This window comes from Haliotis rufescens, unplaced genomic scaffold (genome assembly GCF_023055435.1).
Source record: "Haliotis rufescens isolate VD_foot unplaced genomic scaffold, xgHalRufe1.0.p SCAF_33, whole genome shotgun sequence".
In the NCBI taxonomy this organism is placed as follows: domain Eukaryota; kingdom Metazoa; phylum Mollusca; class Gastropoda; order Lepetellida; family Haliotidae; genus Haliotis; species Haliotis rufescens.
The window spans coordinates 4,355,324-4,379,871 of record NW_025964035.1 but is presented as its reverse complement, the minus strand read 5'-3'; the positions used below and the strand labels follow the sequence as shown (position 1 = coordinate 4,379,871).

Below are 24,548 nucleotides of genomic sequence, written 5' to 3'. Positions count from 1 at the left end.
AATCTACCCTGGCTTCACATGGATACCACATCCTATTGATACCATGGGGTGGAAATATCACTATAATCAGATGGGTGTGATAACATGGGGTGGATATATCACTCTAATCAGATGGGTGTGATAACATGGGGTGGATATATCACTATAATCAGATGTGTACAATAACATGGGGTGGATATATCACTATAATCAGATGGGTGTGATAACATGGGGTGGATATATCACTATAATCAGATGGGTGTGATAACATGGGGTGGATATATCACTATAGTCAGATGGGTGTGATAACACGGGGTGGATATATCACTCTAATCAGATGTGTACAATAACATGGGATGGATATATCACTATAATCAGATGGGTGTGATAACACGGGGTGGATATATCACTATAATCAGATGTGTACAATAACATGGGGTGGATATATCACTATAATCAGATGGGTGTGATAACATGGGGTGGATATATCACTATAATCAGATGGGTGTGATAACATGGGGTGGATATATCACTATAATCAGATGGGTGTGATAACATGGGGTGGATATATCACTATAATCAGATGGGTGTGATAACATGGGGTGGATATATCACTATAATCAGATGGGTGTGATAACATGGGGTGGATATATCACTATAATCAGATGTGTACAATAACATGGGGTGGATATATCACCCTTATCAGATGGGTGTGATAACATGGGGTGGATATATCACTATAATCAGATGGGTGTGATAACACGGGGTGGATATATCACTATAATCAGATGTGTACAATAACATGGGATGGATATATCACTATAATCAGATGGGTGTGATAACATGGGGTGGATATATCACTATAATCAGATCGGTGTGATAACATGGGGTGGATATATCACTATAATCAGATCGGTGTGATAACATGGGGTGGATATATCACTATAATCAGATGTGTACAATAACATGGGGTGGATATATCACTATAATCAGATGGGTGTGATAACATGGGGTGGATATATCACTATAATCAGATGGGTGTGATAACACGGGGTGGATATATCACTATAATCAGATGTGTACAATAACATGGGATGGATATATCACTATAATCAGATGGGTGTGATAACATGGGGTGGATATATCACTATAATCAGATCGGTGTGATAACATGGGGTGGATATATCACTATAATCAGATCGGTGTGATAACATGGGGTGGATATATCACTATAATCAGATGTGTACAATAACATGGGGTGGATATATCACTATAATCAGATGGGTGTGATAACATGGGGTGGATATATCACTATAATCAGATGGGTGTGATAACACGGGATGGATATATCACTATAATCAGATGTGTACAATAACATGGGATGGATATATCACTATAATCAGATGGGTGTGATAACATGGGGTGGATATATCACTATAATCAGATCGGTGTGATAACATGGGGTGGATATATCACTATAATCAGATCGGTGTGATAACACGGGATGGATATATATCTATAATCAGATGGGTGTGATAACATGGGGTGGATATATCACTATAATCAGTTGTGTACAATAACATGGGATGGATATATCACTATAATCAGATGTGTACAATAACATGGGGTGGATATATCACTATAATCAGATGGGTGTGATAACATGGGGTGGATATATCACTATAATCAGATGTGTACAATAACATGGGGTGGATATATCACTATAATCAGATGGGTGTGATAACATGGGGTGGATATATCACTATAATCAGATGGGTGTGATAACACGGGGTGGATATATCACTATAATCAGATGTGTACAATAACATGGGATGGATATATCACTATAATCAGATGTGTACAATAACATGGGGTGGATATATCACTATAATCAGATGGGTGTGATAACATGGGGTGGATATATCACTATAATCAGATGGGTGTGATAACACGGGGTGGATATATCACTATAATCAGATGTGTACAATAACATGGGATGGATATATCACTATAATCAGATGGGTGTGATAACATGGGGTGGATATATCACTATAATCAGATGTGTACAATAACATGGGGTGGATATATCACTATAATCAGATGGGTGTGATAACATGGGGTGGATATATCACTATAATCAGATGGGTGTGATAACACGGGGTGGATATATCACTATAATCAGATGTGTACAATAACATGGGATGGATATATCACTATAATCAGATGTGTACAATAACATGGGGTGGATATATCACTATAATCAGATGGGTGTGATAACATGGGGTGGATATATCACTATAATCAGATCGGTGTGATAACATGGGGTGGATATATCACTATTATCAGATGGGTGTAATTACAATGGGTGGATATATCACCCTTATCAGATGGGTGTGATACCATGGGGTGGATATATCACCCTTATCAGATGGGTGTGATAACATGGGGTGGATATATCACTCTTTTCAGATGGGTGTGATAACATGGGGGATATCACTCTAAGGGATGAGTGACAGTGAGTTTGTTTTAATACCACTTTGAACATATGTCACTCTAATCATATGGGTGTGATAACTTAAACTAGATGTGAGATATTGCTCTCGCTGGAGGCAATGGTGATGGAGACAATCCCTTCCTGTGTTTTGGTTGCCAAGATTCTCCATGACATAAAAGCTATAACTGTAATATGAAGCTTTCTTGTGTGGTGTCAGTACGCATGTGGCCACAAAAACAACAACCAAGAATACTTTTTATTATTAAAAATCATTCGTGATTAGTCCGTGAATATTGCAGTTCCTCACGCTATAACAGAGGATGTAGCATCACACAGACATTGAAATACTCAGATGTTGCCTTGTTTTGAAGAGAGAGTTGTCTTTTGTAAGTGAATGAGACGTTTTACAGTTGTTCATGTGATCAGTGAGAAAACTACAAATGTTTCTTAAGCATCCAAAAACCCATAACACTGGGATACCAGAATATAGTGCATTCGATGTTTCATTAAAATACAACAAAGAACAAAGAAAATCCTGCACAAATTCTTGACAGGTACTTCACCTTGAAACTCTCAATCTGAGTTTGAATGATGAACATACAGGATCCTGTATATACAACATCTCAATACTCTTCCATCAATCTGAAATTAAGATTTCCCCACATTCAGCCTCCAGGTTCATTCAAGGGCTCCCTGATCCTGCAGTACAACATGTCAGGAAAGAACCCATGTTTCTCACAAACCTGTTCCTTCCACCAGGAAAGTGGAAGCTACAAAATCGCCTGGTTATTTTATTGATTAGGTTCTGGGTTTTTATCATGTAATGATAAGAAATCAATTTTCTCGTCTCCGCACGTGAAAAAAGTCAACAAGAGTAGGCAGCAGGATCAGCGACACTTATTACTCAGGGCTGTGTTTGACCGGTCCCACTGACAAAACCACTGTCATAGGCGTGGAGAAAAATAACAGTTGTACGTACCTCTCAAATACACCGGCATCCTTCTCCCTGAACATCGGTAATCCTCCGCTACAAAACCAACGATTAACTCAGCAGCTCTTTAACTCAATCAGCCTCAGTCTGAGATGACACTGTTAGGAGATTTGTCCTTGAAAGGGTCCAGTGCTATAAGAAGCATGCAGGATGCTTGAGTCGTATCCCCGACAAACTACAGTATATGCAATCCCACGTGTGTAATACGATTGATATACAATCCTGTCTCAGTACTGCGAGCAGCGTCAATTACTGGAATAGACCAACTTCACATGCCCGTTCCTGGGCTGGTTTGAAGTGATCTCACATATCATTGACTTTTTTCTCATCAGAGCTGGCAATAAAGAGAAGAATGACAGTGCCCAGCATTGATGTTCGCAGCTAAATATTTTTCACAGAATGGGAATCACTTATCATTTAATACACTGAAGCAAACACGCCGTCACCTTCACAAATACAGAATTAGACGTCAATCGAATTTATCATTTCTAAATCTCTGAAGTTTAAGGGTGGAATGAATATTGTTTTTGCCACATCAGCAAGTTTCTAGCTATTTAAGGGTCGCGAGCTTCATCAAGGGGATAAAATAAAGAAGATGTTAAGTTGCCTTGGCCAAAAGAGACTTACGATCTACCTGTCAAGAGTTATTTCTTACTGAACCAGGAAGTTACGTACTCGATATGTTTCAGATTGTTTTTTGCCATGTCTGTCCATTTATGTTACGAGAAGATTTTGGGGCTGGATGTTTTACAAACCAGATCTTTACTCCCATACGATACCTCACTACATGAAGAGCTGAGGACACACCTAAGTAACCTCAGGTCAACTTTCAAGCCAGCCAATCACGTCGAGGATTCTAAATTCTAAAAACGAGTGAGTGAAGCATTCAGACAAGCATATCTGTATCTTGAAAACAAATTATTGGTCCATTCCGAAAGAAAAATGATAAAGCTGCTCTATTATATTGCTATTTTATATATCCTGTTGTTTTTTAACACTTGTGATATGTGTAATATGTAAAGGGACAGTACATCAACTGTTCTGAATCATTGTTTGTAAACAATAGCCGATAACCCCGCCTTATTCTTTAAGAGAAGTTTCTACTCAAGTGACGACACTGCCCATGTAGGCTTCTCACGTGACCAGATTTTTCTCTTATCCTGATAAAAGAACGCGCAGAACAACTGCGACAGTAAGGTGCATGACAACATAGCATTACACACCAAAGTGACTGTATCGCTAGCGCTCCATAGGACTTCGATGACAGGATGCAGAGGATAAATACCCAAATGGAAATAGCATTTCACGTTTTGGGATATTTTCTCGAAGAAAGTTTAACATTTCATGACATGTTTATCTAAATGTATCGACTCGTCCAATATGAAACATGAAAACACATGAATGGACTGTTTAAGATGTGACGATGTGAGTGATTGAGTATGGTTTTACGCCGCTTTTAGCAATATTCCAGCAATATCACGGCGGGGGACACCAGAAATGGGCTTCACTCATTGTACCCATGTCGGGAATCGAACCCGGGGCTTCGGCGTGACGAGCGAACGCTTTAACCACTAGGCTACCCGACCGCCCCTGTGACGATGTGACAGAGCTACTGAGCTGGTGATTGGCTCCATACAACCAAAGCATATTTATATGGTAATTTAGGCTTTGATAAATACTGGCTTCTAATCTAATCAAGCCGGAAATTAGTATTTTGTAACTCATCTGAAGGAAGAAACACACAAGCTTTGTTTTCAATTTGCCTCTAATAAAAAACATGACAGAAGCCAGTTTCCTTTGCACAGCACTTGGGTTGTCAGCTTTGCCATGCAGAGCTCTATTGTTTTGCTTTGAGAATTAGATAGGGCAGGAGTGAGTGAGTGAGTGAGTTGGGTTTAACGCCGCTTTTAACAGTATTCCAGTTATATCATGGCGTGTCAGTTTAATGTGGGAGGAAAGCCCCAAGTGATGCAGGTCTTAGACGTTTACCACTTCGGTGAAACCCACGAGCAGGGGTATGGTGCTGACAAACCTAGAAACATAATCGGGGCGAACCGGGAATCGAACCCACAATCATAGGTTTCTGGCATGCCCAAGGGGCGCAACTCTGCACAGCGACGACCAGGCCACATGTGCCCCCAAATAGGGCAGGAACTAAAGGTGTGATGTCACACTCGGAAAGTATTTTCATGCATGACTAAAAAGGACACAGAACTGTAGACATTCTGACCCTTCAAACAGCTCACATCTGAATGGCTCAAGAACACACACATCTTAAATTTAGATCAGGCAGTCACAGTTCGCTACATGTTCACCTGATAGGTGTTGTAAATTCTGGAGGCAGCACACTGGGGCTGTGTTTTACAACAGACTGGAAGTAGGACACTGGGGCTGTGTTTTACAAGAGACAGGAGGCAGCACACTGGGGCTGTGTTTTACAACAGACTGGAGGTAGCACACTGCGGCTGTGTTTTACAACAGACAGGAGGCAGCACACTGCGGTTGTGTTTTACAACAGTCTGGAGGCAGCACACTGGGGCTGTGTTTTACAACAGACTGGAGGCAGCACACTGGGACTGTGTTTTACAACAGACAGGAGGCAGCACACTGCGGTTGTGTTTTACAACAGTCTGGAGGTAGCACACTGGGGCTGTGTTTTACAACAGACAGGAGGCAGCACACTGGGGCTGTGTTTTACAACAGACAGGAGGCAGCACACTAGGGCTGTGTTTTACAACAGTCCGGAGGTAGCACGCTGGGGCTGTGTTTTACAACAGTCTGGAGGTAGCACACTCGGGCTGTGTTTTACAACAGACTGGAGGTAGCACACTGGGGCTGTGTTTTACAACAGACAGGAGGCAGCACACTGGGGCTGTGTTTTACAAGAGACAGGAGGCAGCACACTGGGACTGTGTTTTACAACAGACTGGAGGTAGCACACTGGGGCTGTGTTTTACAACAGACAGGAGGTAGCACACTGGGGCTGTGTTTTACAAGAGACAGGAGGCAGCACACTGGGGCTGTGTTTTACAACAGACAGGAGGTAGCACACTGGGGCTGTGTTTTACAACAGACAGGAGGCAGCACACTGGGGCTGTGTTGTACAATAGACAGGAGGTAGCACACTGGGGCTGTGTTTTACAACAGACAGGAGGTAGCACACTGGGGCTGTGTTGTACAACAGACAGGAGGTAGCACACTGGGGCTGTGTTTTACAACAGACAGGAGGTAGCACACTGGGGCTGTGTTTTACAACAGACTGGAGGTAGCACACTGGGGCTGTGTTTTACAACAGACAGGAGGTAGCACACTGGGGCTGTGTTTTACAACAGACTGGAGGTAGCACACTGGGGCTGTGTTGTACAATAGACAGGAGGTAGCACACTGGGGCTGTGTTTTACAACAGACAGGAGGTAGCACACTGGGGCTGTGTTGTACAACAGACAGGAGGTAGCACACTGGGGCTGTGTTTTACAACAGACAGGAGGTAGCACACTGGGGCTGTGTTTTACAACAGACTGGAGGTAGCACACTGGGGCTGTGTTTTACAACAGACAGGAGGTAGCACACTGGGGTTGTGTTTTACAACAGACTGGAGGTAGCACACTGGGGCTGTGTTTTACAACAGACTGGAGGTAGCACACTCGGGCTGTGTTTTACAACAGACTGGAGGTAGCACACTGGGGCTGTGTTTTACAACAGACAGGAGGTAGCACACTGGGGTTGTGTTTTACAACAGACTGGAGGCAGCACACTGGGGCTGTGTTTTACAACAGACAGGAGGCAGCACATTGGGGCTGTGTTTTACAACAGACTGGAGGCAGCACACTGGGGCTGTGTTTTACAACAGACTGGAGGCAGCACACTGGGGCTGTGTTTTACAACAGACAGGAGGTAGCACACTGGGGCTGTGTTTTACAACAGACTGGAGGCAGCACACTGCGGCTGTGTTTTACAACAGACAGGAGGCAGCACACTGGGGCTGTGTTTTACAACAGACAGGAGGCAGCACACTGCGGCTGTGTTTTACAACAGACAGGAGGCAGCACACTGGGGCTGTGTTTTACAACAGACAGGAGGTAGCACACTGGGGTTGTGTCTTACAACAGACAGGAGGCAGCACACTGGGGCTGTGTTTTACAACAGTCTGGAGGTAGCACACTGGGGCTGTGTTTTACAACAGACTGGAGGTAGCACACTGGGGCTGTGTTGTACAACAGACAGGAGGTAGCACACTGGGGCTGTGTTTTACAACAGACAGGAGGTAGCACACTGGGGCTGTGTTTTACAACAGACTGGAGGTAGCACACTGGGGCTGTGTTTTACAACAGACAGGAGGTAGCACACTGGGGTTGTGTTTTACAACAGACTGGAGGTAGCACACTGGGGCTGTGTTTTACAACAGACTGGAGGTAGCACACTCGGGCTGTGTTTTACAACAGACTGGAGGTAGCACACTGGGGCTGTGTTTTACAACAGACAGGAGGTAGCACACTGGGGTTGTGTTTTACAACAGACTGGAGGCAGCACACTGGGGCTGTGTTTTACAACAGACAGGAGGCAGCACATTGGGGCTGTGTTTTACAACAGACTGGAGGCAGCACACTGGGGCTGTGTTTTACAACAGACTGGAGGCAGCACACTGGGGCTGTGTTTTACAACAGACAGGAGGTAGCACACTGGGGCTGTGTTTTACAACAGACTGGAGGCAGCACACTGCGGCTGTGTTTTACAACAGACAGGAGGCAGCACACTGGGGCTGTGTTTTACAACAGACAGGAGGCAGCACACTGCGGCTGTGTTTTACAACAGACAGGAGGCAGCACACTGGGGCTGTGTTTTACAACAGACAGGAGGTAGCACACTGGGGTTGTGTCTTACAACAGACAGGAGGCAGCACACTGGGGCTGTGTTTTACAACAGTCTGGAGGTAGCACACTGGGGCTGTGTTTTACAACAGACTGGAGGTAGCACACTGGGGCTGTGTTTTACAACAGACTGGAGGTAGCACACTGGGGCTGTGTTTTACAACAGACTGGAGGTAGCACACTGGGGCTGTGTTTTACAACAGACTGGAGGCAGCACACTGGGGCTGTGTTTTACAACAGACAGGAGGTAGCACACTGCGGCCGTGTTTTACAACAGACAGGAGGTAGCACACTGGGGCTGTGTTGTACAATAGACAGGAGGTAGCACACTGGGGCTGTGTTGTACAACAGACAGGAGGTAGCACACTGCGGCCGTGTTTTACAACAGACAGGAGGTAGCACACTGGGGCTGTGTTGTACAACAGACAGGAGGTAGCACACTGCGGCCGTGTTTTACAACAGACAGGAGGCAGCACACTGGGGCTGTGTTGTACAACAGACTGGTGGTAGCACACTGCGGCCGTGTTTTACAACAGACAGGAGGTAGCACACTGGGGCTGTGTTGTACAACAGACAGGAGGTAGCACGCTGGGGCTGTGTTTTACAACAGACAGGAGGCAGCACACTGGGGCTGTGTTTTACAACAGTCTGGAGGTAGCACACTGGGGCTGTGTTTTACAACAGACTGGAGGTAGCACACTGGGGCTGTGTTTTACAACAGACTGGAGGTAGCACACTGGGGCTGTGTTTTACAACAGACAGGAGGTAGCACACTGGGGCTGTGTTTTACAACAGACAGGAGGCAGCACACTGGGGCTGTGTTTTACAACAGACAGGAGGCAGCACACTGGGGCTGTGTTTTACAACAGACTGGAGGCAGCACACTGGGGCTGTGTTTTACAACAGACAGGAGGCAGCACACTCGGGCTGTGTTTTACAACAGTCTGGAGGTAGCACACTGGGGCTGTGTTTTACAACAGACTGGAGGCAGCACACTGGGACTGTGTTTTACAACAGACTGGAGGTAGCACACTGGGGCTGTGTTTTACAACAGACTGGAGGTAGCACACTGGGGCTGTGTTTTACAACAGACAGGAGGTAGCACACTGGGGCTGTGTTTTACAACAGACTGGAGGCAGCACACTGGGGCTGTGTTTTACAACAGACTGGAGGCAGCACACTGGGGCTGTGTTTTACAACAGACAGGAGGCAGCACACTCGGGCTGTGTTTTACAACAGTCTGGAGGTAGCACACTGGGGCTGTGTTTTACAACAGACAGGAGGTAGCACACTGGGGCTGTGTTTTACAACAGACAGGAGGCAGCACACTGCGGCTGTGTTTTACAACAGACAGGAGGCAGCACACTGGGGCTGTGTTTTACAACAGACTGGAGGCAGCACATTGGGGCTGTGTTTTACAACAGACTGGAGGTAGCACACTCGGGCTGTGTTTTACAACAGACTGGAGGTAGCACACTGGGGCTGTGTTTTACAACAGACAGGAGGTAGCACACTGCGGCCGTGTTTTACAACAGACAGGAGGCAGCACACTGGGGCTGTGTTTTACAACAGACAGGAGGTAGCACGCTGGGGCTGTGTTTTACAACAGACAGGAGGCAGCACATTGGGGCCGTGTTTTACAACAGACAGGAGGCAGCACACTGGGGCTGTGTTTTACAACAGACTGGAGGCAGCACACTGGGGCTGTGTTTTACAACAGTCTGGAGGTAGCACACTGGGGCTGTGTTTTACAATAGACAGGAGGTAGCACGCTGGGGCTGTGTTTTACAACAGACAGGAGGCAGCACATTGGGGCTGTGTTTTACAACAGACAGGTGGTAGCACATTGGGGCTGTGTTTTACAACAGACAGGAGGTAGCACACTGGGGCTGTGTTTTACAACAGACAGGTGGTAGCACACTCGGGCTGTGTTTTACAACAGACTGGAGGCAGCACACTGGGGCTGTGTTTTACAACAGACTGGAGGTAGCACACTGGGGCTGTGTTTTACAACAGACTGGAGGCAGCACACTGGGGCTGTGTTTTACAACAGACTGGAGGTAGCACACTGGGGCTGTGTTTTACAACAGACAGGAGGTAGCACACTGCGGCTGTGTCTTACAACAGACTGGAGGTAGCACACTGGGGCTGTGTCTTACAACAGACTGGAGGTGGCACACTGGGGTTGTGTTTTACAACAGACTGGAGGTGGCACACTGGGGTTGTGTTTTACAACAGACTGGAGGTGGCACACTGGGGTTGTGTTTTACAACAGACTGGAGGTAGCACACTAGGGCTGTGTTTTACAACAGACTGGAGGTAGCACACTGGGGCTCTGTTTTACAACAGACTGGAGGCAGCACACTGGGGCTGTGTTTTACAATAGACTGGAGGTAGCACACTGGGGCTGTGTTTTACAACAGACTGGAGGCAGCACACTGGGGCTGTGTTTTACAACAGACAGGAGGTAGCACACTGGGGCTGTGTTTTACAACAGACTGGAGGTAGCACACTGGGGTTGTGTTTTACAACAGACAGGAGGTAGCACACTGGGGCTGTGTTTTACAACAGACTGGAGGCAGCACACTGGGGCTGTGTTTTACAACAGACTGGAGGTAGCACACTGGGGCTGTGTTTTACAACAGACAGGAGGTAGCACACTTGGGCTGTGTTTTACAACAGACTGGAGGTAGCACACTGGGGCTGTGTTTTACAACAGACAGGAGGTAGCACACTGGGGCTGTGTTTTACAACAGACAGGAGGCAGCACACTGGGGCTGTGTTTTACAACAGACAGGAGGTAGCACACTGGGGCTGTGTTTTACAACAGACAGGAGGTAGCACACTGCGGCCGTGTTTTACAACAGACTGGAGGCAGCACACTGGGGCTGTGTTTTACAACAGACTGGAGGTAGCACACTGGGGCTGTGTTTCCAATACTTCTCCAACTGGCTGGCTGTCAGTGTCAGACCCTGCCATCATTACAGACTGACAGGCAATCCCCTCGTCAGGGCTATAGTAAAATCAATTCATTATCCATCCCTGGTCCTGTAACGCTGGACTGCATCACCTTCCATACTTTGTCTGGAACATGTATGCGAATTATCGGGCCGGCTTGCTACCAAGTATTTTGATTTTGTCTGCACTTTATGGGACATTTTGGAGAAAAATAACACAATGTGGATGAAGTTTTCATAAACTTTAGCAATTCTGTCCATTCAAACAAGTTAAGTTTGTTGTACATCTGTGGAAAGATTATATTGAAAATACAAGTTGTGGCCATGGTTATGTAGTGGCCATAAAATGTCCTAGTCCCATAATGGGATGCAAACCATGGACCTTCTGATCAGAGGTCAGACACCTTGTCCCTATGACCAAAGAGGTTAACCCAGTCAGACACCTTCGTTACCCTCCCTGTATCGCTGTGACAAGCTCCTTCCCAGTGTGTGACACCTTCGTTACCCTCCCTGTATCATCGCGACAAGCTCCTTCCCAGTGTGTGACACCTTCGTTACCCTCCCTGTATCACTGCGACAAGCGCCTTCCCAGTGCGTGACACCTTCGTTACCTTCACTGTATCATTGCGACAAGCTCCTTCCCAGTGTGTGACACCTTCGTTACCCTCCCTGTATCACTGCGACAAGCTCCTTCCCAGTGTGTGACACCTTCGTTACTCTCCCTGTGTCATCAAGACAAGCTCCTCCCCAGTGCGTGACACCTTCGTTACCCTCCCTGTATCGCTGCGACAAGCTCCTTCCCAGTGTGTGACACCTTTGTTACCCTCCCTGTATCACTGTGACAAGCTCCTTCCCAATGCATGACACCTTTGTTACCCTCCCTGTATCATCACGACAAGCTCCTTCCCAGTGTGTGACACCTTCGTTACCCTCCCTGTATCACTGCGACAAGCTCCTTCCCAGTGCGTGACACCTTCGTTACCCTCCCTCTATCATCGCGACATGCTCCTTCCCAGTGCGTGACACCTTCGTTACCCTCCCTGTATCACTGAGACAAGCTCCTTCCCAGTGCGTGACACCTTCCTTACCCTCCCTGTATCATCACGACAAGCTCCTTCCCAGTGCGTGACACCTTCTTCATTTTTCTGTTTTAAGGTGTTTTTTTCCGAAATCAAGTCATCAATCGGGAATTGAGAAATAATGTCATCAGTCTCCAATCCCCCATTCTTGCAAAATAGGGTAGTCAGGATACACCTTCCATACAGTGTCCAAAATAACTGTCTGTCTGCCTGCCTGCCCATGGTAGGTAACTTCTGTCAGGCTGCATAAAAGTTTCCTCTAACTGCCTGACTGTCTGGCACATAGTTTTAAGACTAATTACATATAAGTTTTATCATAACGGCTTGTAGATTCTCAAGTAACTGTTTGCATTATTTCAACAGCGTTAGAAATTGGCACTAGTCCTATAGTCCTTACCAAACTGCCCAGTAGTAAAGGCATCCTAAGGACTAGTAGAAATTGGCCCATATTAAGGGTTTTGCTATATGTTATTATTATAAGGACTAGTGGACAAAAACTGTTAGTTTCTAACCCTGTTTATGATAGTCGTAACTCCCACACCTCAATATAGCTTTACGATAGTCGTAACTCCCACACCTCAATATAGCTTTACGATAGTCGTAACTCCCACACCTCAATATAGCTTTACGATAGTTGTAACGCCCACACCTCAATATAGCTTTATGACAGTCGTAACTCCCACACCTCAATATAAATTTATAATCAGCATATAACTCCCTCACCTTAACACAGCTTTACAATAGTCGTAACTTCCCCACCTTCATATAGATTAACGATAGTCATGAAACTCCCACACCTCAATGTAGCTTTATGATAGTTGTAACTCCCACACCTCAATATAGCTTTATGATAGTTGTAACTCCCACACCTCAATATAGCTTTATGATAGTCGTAACTCCCACACCTTAATATAAATTTATGATCAGCGTAACTCCCTCACCTTAACACAGCTTTACAATAGTCGTAACTTCCCCACCTTAAAGTCATGATTTGTCTCTTAGTTTTTGCGTTTTCTTTTAATACTGATAATGTCTGAATGCGGGCAGGTAATTTTGAAGATGGGCAGGCAACACTTTGAGTCACCTACACGACTGTCTTGTTGGGTTTTAAAATTATTTCAAACTGTGTGGAGGCCATGTTTTGTTAATGTGACTGGGAGAAAAACATCTTTTTTTGTATTTACTGAACAAAACAGTTGGGAATCATTAATAATTTTGGGGATATTTTGTCAAGTAAGTAAAAAAACCAGAAAATTAGACTGATGGCAGGTGGACATGTTTGTTTGTTTGTTTATTGCTTAACGCCGCACTCAGCAATATTCCACCTATATGACGGCAGTCTTTAAATAATCAAGTCTGGACCAGACAATCCAGTTATTGACATCATGAGCATCAATCAACGCAATAAGGATACAATGACATGCATCAACCAAGTCAGCGAGCATGACCACCCAATTCCGTAGGTCGCCTCTTACGACAAGCATAGTTGCCTTTTACGGCAAGCATGGGTCGCTAAAGACCTATTCTACTCCGGACCTTCAGTGAGTGAGTGAGTGAGTGAGTGAGTGAGTGAGTGAGTGAGTGAGTGAGTGAGTGAGTGAGTGAGTGAGTGAGTGAGTGAGTGAGTGAGTGAGTGAGTGAGTGAGTGAGTGAGTGAGTGAGTGAGTGAGTGAGTGAGTGAGTGAGTGAGTGAGTGAGTGAGTGAGTGAGTGAGTGAGTGAGTGAGTGAGTGAGTGAGTGAGTGAGTGAGTGAGTGAGTGAGTGAGTGAGTGAGTGAGTGAGTGAGTGAGTGAGTGAGTGAGTGAGTGAGTGAGTGAGTGAGTGAGTGAGTGAGTGAGTGAGTGAGTGAGTGAGTGAGTGAGTGAGTGAGTGAGTGAGTGAGTGAGTGAGTGAGTGAGTGAGTGAGTGAGTGAGTGAGTGAGTGAGTGAGTGAGTGAGTGAGTGAGTGAGTGAGTGAGTGAGTGAGTGAGTGAGTGAGTGAGTGAGTGAGTGAGTGAGTGAGTGAGTGAGTGAGTGAGTGAGTGAGTGAGTGAGTGAGTGAGTGAGTGAGTGAGTGAGTGAGTGAGTGAGTGAGTGAGTGAGTGAGTGAGTGAGTGAGTGAGTGAGTGAGTGAGTGAGTGAGTGAGTGAGTGAGTGAGTGAGTGAGTGAGTGAGTGAGTGAGTGAGTGAGTGAGTGAGTGAGTGAGAAACCATGAAAACAAACAAAAAGAAAAAGAAAAAAAATCCCAAATCATCAAAAGGCAACAGTTGCCCACTAGGTTCATCTACATAGAAAGTTTCAACAAGAAATATTTAACGATTTTGGAGTTCTTCTGGAAACGGAAAACTGACGACTGATGGACGCACGGATGGACAGACATGCTGATTGCTATAGCCCCCACCTTTCAATGGACAGTTCAAGATACCTACTTAACCACCTCTTTCGATCAATAAGATTGGTGTACACACACTTGTGTTACCCTGCAGTGCTCTGGATGTCTATGAAGAAGTTAGCAGTTCAAAAGTTTGTGAGGGGATACAAATCTATATATGGCGGTAGTGAACATGGTCTTTTCTGGGATTTACAGCAAAAGTTTCAACTTGATATGGAAAGGACAATCCAAAGACATGATATCAATTTTCTTTACCCGTGCAGTGCAGACACAAAAGTTTAATAAAAGGGCATCCCCCAAACAGGTAGTATCTAAAAATAGATTCATTGGAATGGATGGTGAAAGGAATCTACACATTGTGAAGTTGTGATGAAAAGAGAGCATGGGTCTATTGCAGCATGTTATTTGATTCACTCTCAGGAAGGAACAAGCCTCTGAGCCCTGGGAGTTCTGTGTACACACAAAATGGTGTGGCATGTGCCAATGAATGAGGCCGAACATGATCGGCAATAAATCAAAATTACTTGCCATGATAAAAATCTCATAACGTTGAGTATGAAGGCAAACTATTTTGATCAGCATTTGAAAATATAGACACAATGAATATATATACACACATTCTGTTAAAAACATACCTTGAAATGTATTTTTTTCAGACGAGACTCAACATACTTTTTCTCCATGTGTATTCTTAAAAAAATTCAAACTAGAAAATCTCAATGAAAAGGAAAGAGGCCAACTTTACAAATTACCGTATTTGACGTAATAAGCGCCCAGGGCGCTCTCAAAATTAGAAATAGGGGGCTCTTATTAGAATATTATTTTGGTGGAAAAAACAGAGTTGAAAGATAAATTTCGTGGTTTATGCTGACGGCCTGACTGTTTATATACGACAGATATATTTTTCCAGAATTTAATTGCCAATAATTAAGGGTGCATATAACACACGAGTGCGTATTATACACGAATAAATAAGTCTTGCGTACATTGATCAATCGGAAGGGGTGCTAACTGGGATTGTTCACTAGCCAAATATATTAGCAAATATCGCCTGTAGCTTATTAGAACGGGGGGCTTATTACGTCAAATACGGTACATTTTCTAGCACAGTGTGAAATGACATTCCCCCAGTTATCAGATGAATCAAAAGTATGCCTGTTGTTAGCCCACTCGAATGCCAAAGAGCACACCTACATATCTTTAAGATTTGTATGTTTGTTTATTTGTTGTTTAACAGTGCACTTGGCAATATTCCAGCTATATGTGGCAATCTGTAAATAATCAAGTCTGTACCAGACAACCCAGTGATTAACATCATGATGCAAATAGAACACAATGAGATGCAACAGCCACGTCAGCGAGCCTGACCACAGTCACCTCTTACAACAAGCATGGTCACCTTATACGGCAAGCATGGGTTGATGAAGACCTATTCTAACCACCAGTGCCCTGTGTGCCCCCTGTGCCCTGTGCCCTGTGTGCCTTGTGCGCCCTGTGTGCCCCGTGTGCCCCCTGCGCCCTGTGTGCCTTGTGCGCCCTGTGTGCCCTGTGTGCCCCCTGTGTGCCCTGTGCCCTGTGCCCTGTGCGCCCTGTGTGCCCTGTGCACGCTGTGTGCCCTGTGTGCCCTGTGGCACATATGTATAATTCAAATTCACTCGTCACGCCGAAGACCCAGGTTCGATTCCCGACATGGGTACAACGTGTGTAGCCCATTTCTGGTGTCCCCCGCCATTATATTGCTGGAATATTGCTAAAAGCAGCGTAAAATCATACTCAATCACTCACTATAATTCAAAATATTTTCAGTGGTGAGTGAGTGAGTTGAACATTTACATCGCATCGGCAATATTGGAGCCATATAGTGATGATACAATAATAAAAAATATACTTAGAAATAGAAAATCTGTCAACAAAGGACAGTATAGCAACTTGTAAATCACAGTTCTGTTTCAAAGCTAGTATTAGAGCATTAAAAGATGACTGTTATTTGACATTATGACATAGAAACGTGCTATTGATCACCAGAGCTAAAGTTAGGCCACTGTACGAGAGACCATAGGGAGTTAGGCTACACCTTTTTATTTTATTCTTCACAGATTTATTCTAGCTTTTATACATTGACATAAAGCTCATTCTGCCGTGGAGTTAAAACTGCAGCTGGCTTTTGAATCACTGATAGCGATGTAGACCTGGAATTTATATGTAATAAATCTTATTGAATAAGGCGGCTTATACTAGCGGGAGACAAAATAAAAATAAACATTGTTATGCTTAATTTACTTCTTGGAATGGCTGGCTCTCAGTAGGGGCGGCGCGCCCTGGGAACGAAAAATAAAAAATACCGTATTCTGATGTAATTAGCTCTAATAAGCGCCCACGGCGATATTTGCTTATATATTGGCGAGTGAACAATCCCAATTAGCACCCTTTCCGATTGATCAATGTACAAATGACTTACTTATTCGCATACAATACGCATAATTATGGGCAATTAAATTCTGGAAAAATATATCTGTCTTTATAAACGTTTCAGGCTGTCAGCATAAACCATGGAATTTATCTTTTCTTTTTTTTCACCAAAATACTATCCTAATAAGAGCCCCCTATTTCTAATTTTGAGAGCGCCCTGGGCGCTTATTACGTCGAATATGGTATGTGGCTTTACAGTACCTACGCTGCCTACAATGCATCCCAGCACGGGATTTTCTGCAGGTTAAGCCAAATATACTCATACAAATATTCTTAGATTAAAAACAGTGACAGACATAAACATTCTTTGAATGACATGCTCCTACGATTTCCGCGGTGTAAATATGCTCTATATCTCCCCCCGGTGTCGTATCATCAGTACTTTAACACTATTGATCTGCCAATAACTACCACTCTTCACCTGGGGAAATTATCATAATGTAGACGGTAGTAGGCAATTAGTATCTCTGATAATGGTTTCTGGAGGACAGGGCATTCCATACAACTAATAATCTATATGGAAATTAGGTCAGATTGGGAAAAGAAAGAAAAGGTATAATCAATGGTTGTGGGGGAGATTGTCAGGTACAAGAACCATTGTTGTAAATTACATGCAATAAAAGCTTTTTTTTCAAAGTAAAAGTACAAAGCAGAATCCAGCTTTGCTACGGACACTGGGATACAATTCCTGGCCTCTCTGGTGGAAATGGGGTGCTTGTTTCATTGCTATCCTCCACAATGGTCATCACCGACCCTTCTGCCGCCGATTACAAGCTTACAAGATTACTGTATTAAGCTCTCAAACAACCATGAAGGTTTTGTTTCAATCGATTGATTTGTCATGGTTCATTGCTATGGAGTTCAGCTGGAACAATGGCTGCACTAGTCTCTACTAGTTCGACACTGTTTGCCTGAGAACCAATCACTATGCACTCAAGCATAACGGTCCTACAGTGCTTTATTGTAACACTTATTACTAGAGAATGGTGTTGTGTACTAAATCTGTTTATTGCTGATGTGGCTTCTTTTCCAATCATTCTTAGGCAAATCGTTTTTTCCATTCTGCTTGGTGGTGGGGTAGCCTAGTGGTTAAAGTACTTTGAGTGCATGGTACTACGCCTCTTCCAATATTTTATCTGCTAACCTAATATGACACTGTATACAGCAACTAAATACACCATTACTAATAATATGTATCACATTACTGATACCAAGCTGTATCGCAAACTTCAAAGCTCTAACAAGTACACCATATGCTTTCTTCCTGTAAATTAATTTAACTACTACTAAATTTGTGAAACTATGAATTGCGGAATGGTTTGGTTGGTTGGTTTGTTGTTTTACACCGCACTCAGCAATATTCCAGCTATATGACGGTGGTCTCTAATAATTGAGTCTGAACCAGACAATCCAGTGATTGACATAATGAGCATCGATCCACGCAATTGGGATCGATGGCATGCCTCAACCAAGTCCGCGAGTCTGACCACCTGATCCCGTTAGTCGCCTCTTATGACAAGCATAGTCACCTTTAACGGCAAGCATGGGTTGCTAAAGACCTATTCTACCCCCGATGTTCACAGGTCGCTATCTCCACAGGTAAGATTGATGATTTCAGGGTATGTTGATGTAATACTTAATCAGCGGTAGAAATTGCCACTAGTCCTGTAGTCCTTGCCAAACTGCCCAATAGTTAAGGTATCATAAGAATTAGTAGAAATTTGCCATTTTTAAGGTTCGGCTATATGTTATCATTATCAGGACAAGTGGGCTAAAAATGTTAGTTTCTATCACTGATAATCATGTCTGCTGACAAGGTAAGGCTGTCATCCATGTTATGAATCACCAGGAGAGAAGAAAGTATCCTTCAGATTCACTTTCTTGGCTGGTTTCTCATTCTAATTACGCATACCGGTAGTCACTTGTTGTATAAACACGATAAAGCATCTGCTATTTAAAACCTGATTTGGTCAACACCATCGTGTCTAGTAGAAATCCAACAGGACCAGTAGAGTTTTCCATGTGCAGGTCCTTTGGACCACTGACAAATATTGGTCAGTGTCAAACAGTATTCCACATACACAATGCCTGTAAGATGGTGTTGTTGTTTGTTGTTTAACGTCGCACTCAAGCAATTTTGACTGACTGAGTATGTTTTTACGCCGCTTTTAGCAATATTCCAGCAATATCACGGCGGGGGACACCAGAAATGGGCTTCACACATTGTACCCATGTCGGGAATCGAACCTGGGTCTTCGGCGAACGCTTTAACCACAAGGCTACCCGACCCCCCCCTCAAGCAATAGTCCGGGGCCCTATTACACAAAATGGTCTTAGCGCTAAGATGATTGTAACAACTATACTTTAACATAGACTTATGACAATCGTGGCTCTACGATCGCTTTGTGGAATGTGGCCCAGCTATATAATGGTGGCCTGTAAATAATCGACCAGACAATCCAGTGATCAATATTGTGAGCAACGATCCACGTTACCAGGGACGATGACACACTATCGTGAGAACAACTGTTGTCACAACTAAGAGGGTCCTGATGGGTTTTAATGCTTAACGTAAAACACCCTTCAAAAACTATCGTAGACATAAAATTCATCTTTGTTTATCGTAAATGCTTATCGTAAAATACCAAAAAATAACTGCTTAACGTAAATAAATAATTTACTGCTTATCGTAAAATGATTATAATGGTCAAAAACAGTCTGTCTTCAAGACCCAAATGCTTCGCCACAGAAAGCAGGCTGCGCAACTGATGCAGGGGACCAGGCTAGAATGTTTAGCGATGTGAGATTTTACCCGTATTAAAAATATGAATTGTCAGGATGAAATGAAAGCAGAATTAAAAGTCCCATGTCCCACCATGGCCGATTTAGGAATTTTTCGCGACGATTTTATTGAAAAAGAAGAAAAATTACTGCTTAATGAAAAAGTACCCTAAATTTTACAGCTTACTGCTAATGGGACCCACCCATCAGGACCCTCAACTAAGTCACAGTGCCTCACCATCCGATCCACTTGGTCACTTCTTACAGCCAGCATATGTTGCTGCATCTCCTCGAGGCAAGAGTGTCCACGAGCCTTTTTATCGCAGTCTTGTTTCTACCCTTGCCACATCAAGCCCTCTTTCCAGTGCTAAATATGATCGGACTATCACACATATCGAAAGTCCAATCAGAGAACGTTTCACAAAATCAACATACACGACTAGTACACCTTCGTATGAAAGTGATTTACTGCTGGAGTATGTCTTTTTCATCTTTTAAACCCCCCAATGATTGCCTATGTTTTTGTTTCAGGGATGAAATCACAAATGTTTTCATTGTCTGATCGACTTGGTCGTCGCCTATGGCAGTGGCCATCTTTGAAAATCTATACGAGATAAGAACAGTGATCTGATTGGATATCGCTTTTCATTACAAGGGGCACAACTACGCGAGGTGGTGACAGGGTCGAGCTAAGAAAAGTGGTAGAAACTAGGCTTTGATATAGGCTTGTGGACGCGCTTGCCTCGAGAAGATGATGTTGCTGGACACCGGCTCTTACTTGAAATCCCCTCAGGGACTGTGCCATGATGAAACACTGGCAGCATATTACAGTGCTATAATCTCCCAGTAGTAGGCTCGTTCATTAAAAACATGCCTGAAAATCAAGTGTGTCGTTTCCAAACATTACAAACACATATGGCCAAAATATGGCCAACTATAATGTTATTCATGATATTTGTCAGTATTTACATAAAGTTAATAAAAACAGAACTGCACTCTTAAAGGATGAACGATATTTATAGTTCATTCAAACATACTATTTATAATGTTAAACAACTGTTGGCAATATTTGAAACATGTACCACATTTTCTTGCAAAAGTATTAGGTCATCACATAATTATGTTATTCATGATACTTGTCAGTATTTACATAAAGTTTATAAACACAGAACTGCACTTTTAAAGGATGTGTGATATTTATAGTTCATTCAAACACACTATTTATAATGTTAAACAACATGTACCACCATTTCTTGCAAAAGTATTAGGTCATCAGATAATTATGTTATTCATGATACTTGTCAGTATTTACATAAAGTTTATAAACACGGAACTGCACTCTTAAATGATCAGTGATATTTATAGTTCAATAAAACACAATGTCTCAATGTTAAACAACTATTGTCAACATTTGAAACATGTACCACACTTTCTTGCATATGATTGTACATCTGCCTTTATATTAGCGTAAGCGCAGTACATGTTAATAAAATCAAGCATGTATTATGGGCCTTTGGCCTTTATACTGTAATAAAAAATCTGAATCTGAAAAGTCATGTGTGTAGCAGCCATAGAGCTTGGCAGGGATTCAAACTGAGGACCTGATCCAAAGTCAGACACCTTGTCCATATGACCAATGAGACTAACCCTGTCAGCAAGCTGTAAGATAAATATGTCATCTGTGGGATGACTCCACGCCCTGTGTGAAGGCTTTTATATCACTTCTAAACTCAAGTGACAGTAATATAAATAATATCAACCATAAGCAATGAATGTTGTCTTTTAACTGAAAGAGAAAGAGACCAACACATACTCCAATGGCTCAATGGAGTGTCTGTCTTAATCAACGTGAGAACTGGTTGGTTGGTTGGTTTGTTGTTTAAGGCCGCACTCAGCAATATTCCAGCTATATGACGGCGGTCTGTAAATAATCGAGTCAGGACCAGACAATCCAGTGATTAATTTCATGAGCATCGATCCACCCAATTGGGATCGATGACATGCATCAACCAAGTCAGTGAGCCTGACCACCCGATCCCGTTAGTCGCCTTTTATGACAAGCATAGTCACCTTTTACGGCAAGCATGGGTTGCTGAAGACCTATTCTACACCGGAATATGTGAGAACTGAAAATAGTCCTGCATATTCATGATGCTTGACATGAAGACTCCTTCTTTCTGCTTATTAGAAGATTGTTTCTTGTTGTTTAACGCCACACTCAGCAATATTCCAGCTATATGACGGCGGTCTGTAAAACAATCGAGTCTTGACCAGATAATCCAGTGATTGATATTATGAGCATCGATCCATGTCATCTGGGTACGATGACACACAATGAACAAAGGCATCAATCCATTAGCTGCCTTTTACAACCAACGTATGACCCGTGAAGATCTGGGGTAGAACAGGTCTTCAGCAACCAATGCTTGCCATAAAAGGCGACTATGCTTGTTGTAAGAGGTGATTAACGGGATCGGGTGGTCAGGCTTGCTGACTTTGTTGATGCATGGCATTGATCCCCATTACGTCGATCGATGCTCATGATGTCAATCACTGGACTGTCTGGTCGAGACTCGATTATTTACAAATTGCCATCATATAGCTTGAATATTGCTGAGTGCAGCGTTAAACAACAAGCAAACCAAACCAAACAAACAACCAACATTGCCGGGGACAAATTGAACCCAGAATACCTGGGGGTCATTAGCATGTATAGGTTACAACATGTCACAACTAAACATTCAAGAAAAGTTATAAAATCCTTCCAACTTTAGGTCCCTACTCTAAACAGGAAAAATGCACACCCTATATATATAAGCAAATATAATATGCACTGAAACGTCACAGATCAGCTGTGGTACACAAGGTTACTTGAATGTTTCGGATACAAATGTATCCAAATCTAGGTGGGGGTGGGTTAAATCATTCTCATCCCACCGAAGACCAGGGTTCGATTCCCCACATGTGTGAAGCCCATTTCTAGTATTCCCGAGGTGATATTGCTGGAATATTGTTAAAAGTTGGGCAAAACCACACTCAATCACTCCAAAACTATGTCAATGACAGAAAACAGATGGGGTTATATTTATTCACTGACACAACTTTTTTTTCTATTTCCATTGTTTTAAAAAAATGCACCACTCAGACATTTATTTGGTGTCATTCTACTCAACTGAGTTCGAGGTACAGACATGTGGACGTTGTTTACCCGAGCCTTTATGTATAGTGTATCCAATCAAGGACTCGGAATGAAAGTGTCACTTGCGTTAACGACCAATCAAAACGACACTGATTTTAGACACCGGTGTCCCTGTCAATGTGTCACGAACGCGGACGTTACGACGATGTTCTCGCGTGGGACTCACAGTAAATTTGTCTGTTATTGGAAGGATTTTACAAATTTCCTGCAAACAAGCAGACAACAGTACTCACAGATAGACTCAGACCGGCCTTGCTGCGTAGATGCGTATAACACTCCTTCCGCCCCACCTCATATGATTCGACGGAGACTCTTATTTCGTTTCAGTCGAAGAATTCTGACTTGATTGTTTTTAAAAACAGCAACAAAATACTGCCGCTTAGAACACGGACAAAAACAAAATGACCCCTAAAAGTCAATTGTTTGATGCAAGTGGATTTGGAGTTATGGAAATATGAGATAAATCGATTCTTGTTTTTGTAAAAACGTGTAGGATTACTTCTTCTGCGTTGTACGATAATCTTTCGTGATATATGCTACCGGTGTTCGATCAATTTGTTTCCCGGTACAAATATCCCGGCAGGTTCGCTAAATAGCTAGACATCCATCACTGTTCTGAAAAAAACCAAACTTCGTTGTTTGAATCAGTTGATATTAAAGTGAATTAATATATTAGAGGATCCCAAGGTGATATCATTTCAAAACCCTATATACATAAAGTTTCTTATGTTGTGATTTTAATAGCTGCATGTCCAACCCAAAATGGTTCAATGTGATTTGTCGGAGCAAAGATCCAGGGGCAGCTAGCAGGCACCGGTCAGGTCCAGGGCATTGTGAGCAGTCATTTGGAAGCCTTTGGTTGAAAGTTTATTTTGAATTGTCTTAACAGAAAGATGTAGACGTAATGACAAAGATAACGAAGCAATGATGATCTATATATTGAAGAATAGTTTGGACCCCTCACTTTTGAAAATGCTGGATGCTATAGGACGGCGGTCTGTGAATAATCGAGTTTCTACCAGACAATCCAGTGATTGACATCATGAGCATCGATCTACGCAATTTGGATACAACATGCATCAACCATTTTTTTACGTCCGCGAGCCTGACAACGCGATCCCGTAGCCTTGTGGTTAAAGCGTTCGCTCGTCACGCCGAAGACCCGGGTTCGATTCCCGACATGGGTACAATGTGTGAAGCCCATTTCTGGTGTCCCCCGCCGTGATATTGCTGGAATATTGCTAAAAGCGGCGTAAAACCATACTCACTCACTCACTCATTCAAGGGGCGATGGGGTAGCGTAGTGCTTAAAGCGTTCGCTTGTCACACCGAGGGCCCGGGTTCGATTCCCGACATGGG

The 24,548-nt window shown here is 43.4% G+C and overlaps 1 protein-coding gene across 1 annotated transcript in view; it reads right to left on the bottom strand.

Moving 5' to 3' along the window:
* Positions 1 to 23,542, bottom strand: part of LOC124150321 — a 221,545-nt gene extending 198,003 nt beyond the window's left edge. The window contains exon 1 of the mRNA XM_048380877.1: positions 23,423 to 23,542. The gene's annotated coding sequence lies outside the window, so the exon portion shown is untranslated. The remainder of the gene's footprint in view (positions 1 to 23,422) is intronic.
* Positions 23,543 to 24,548: the final 1,006 nt, after the last annotated feature.